The sequence below is a fragment of the Hipposideros armiger genome, unplaced genomic scaffold, assembly GCF_001890085.2.
Source record: "Hipposideros armiger isolate ML-2016 unplaced genomic scaffold, ASM189008v1 scaffold_206, whole genome shotgun sequence".
NCBI lineage: Eukaryota > Metazoa > Chordata > Mammalia > Chiroptera > Hipposideridae > Hipposideros > Hipposideros armiger.
This window is the reverse complement of record NW_017731556.1, coordinates 849,761-851,551: the sequence shown is the minus strand read 5'-3', so window position 1 is coordinate 851,551 and position 1,791 is coordinate 849,761.

The window sequence follows — 1,791 nt, the reverse complement described above, 5'->3', positions numbered from 1 at the left end:
CCAGCTGCTGGTAGTTCCTTGGTTTATAGCAGCCTAGCTCCAATCTTCACATGGTATTTATTCTCCAGTGTGCGTGAATCTCTCTGCCCAAATTTCCCCTTTGATAAGGACACCAGTCATATCGCAAGAGGGGCCATCTTACTGACCTCACCTTAAAGGACTATATGTGCAACAATCCCATTTCCAAATAAGGTCGCATTCTGTGGTCCTGAGGGTGAAGGCGTCAACATACGAAATTTTAAAGACAGAATTCAACCCATAGCATATTTCTACTACATAACTCCCTTCACAATGTTGCTCCCTAAGCCAGAAAGCCTGAAGTAGTTGTCCTGTTGCACTTCCCTAAAATTCACACAACAGAGGGGTCAAATGATCAATTTAAACAGTTTCATTGCGGCAAAACTGAGCCTGGTTTTAGCTTTGATCTTCAACATATTCAGTCAACCTGGCACCAATGTTCGTCTTGCATATAAGCAAAAGAAGTCACCGACATAGCACCAAAAATGCAGTCTGCTTTAAGCTACCATGATTCCCTCTGGCCCTCACTGCACGGGTGAGGTGGTCACTGTGTATAACATTTATGATACCTAAGTTATGTCCAATAATATGTAAAATACTTAAACTTTACTATTTCAATGTGGGTTTAGCTTAGTACATTTCAATAAGTTTCAGCAGTAAAAATAAATGAAATATTATTATCAAGAAATGTTATGGGTCAGCCAAGTGGTGCATTGGTTAAGAGTTGGCTTGGGATGCCAGCTCTGAGCAGCAGGGCTGCCGGTTCGCTTCCCACATGGGCCAGTGATGCTGCGCTCTCTACAGCTAAGATGGTGAACAACAGCTCAACCTGGAGCTGGGCTGCCGTGAGTTGCTGGCGATGGCGTAGGCTGCAGTGGGGCTGCAGTGGGCTGCCGTAAAGCTACCATGAGTGGCCGGCAGCCAGCTGAGCAGCAGGCAGCGGGCGTGAGCTTTCATGAGCTGCGGTGAGCCACCATGATTGGCCATCCAATGGCCGGCGAGCGACTGCCTCACCCAGGAAGAGTGCAATGATAATACCAACATGGGTCAGTGACGCAATGTCCTTCACAACTAGACTGAAGAACAAAAGGACAGCAACTTGTCTGTTCCCCTTCCCAATTCCCCAATGCTGTTCCCCTCCCCCAACCCCCAATAAAATCTTTAAAAAAAAAGAAAAGAAAAGAAACATTATATTGCTATCAAAAAAGAAGTGGGGCTGGTCATTTAGGAAGCCCTAACTGGGAATGGCCTATACAAAGTACTTCATCGTGCAAAATAGGTTAGAATGTTGCAAAGTCAAAATTTTAAATATGAATTCCAACCAACCACAGAGCAAAGGACATGTAAATGTTAAGAATACTGAATAAGCCACTTATGACTTTTGTTCAATAAAGTGCAGCATTTCTGAGGAGGAGAATTCACTCATTTGATTCAGTTTTTATCCCCAACAAAGCTTAGCTCAGAGCACTGCACAGAACAGGTTTTAATACATTAAATTGAAAGCAGTTTTTTGTTTGTTTGTTTGTGTTTGTTTTTGTTTAAAGTGGCTTGTCTCTTAACAGAGAGAGGAAGCGTTCAAAGTTAAATTTAAGAAGTTAAAGATGAGTAGTGTTTTACTATATGCCAGGAACTCTTCTAAGTACAATCAGGGAATGAGGTAGATTCTATTATTTCCATTTTTAAGATAAAGGAACAGAGAGAGTAAATACCTCACACACCTAGGGATGGGTGGCATGGGAATTCACACCTGAGCAGTTGACATTTCCAGTCTAC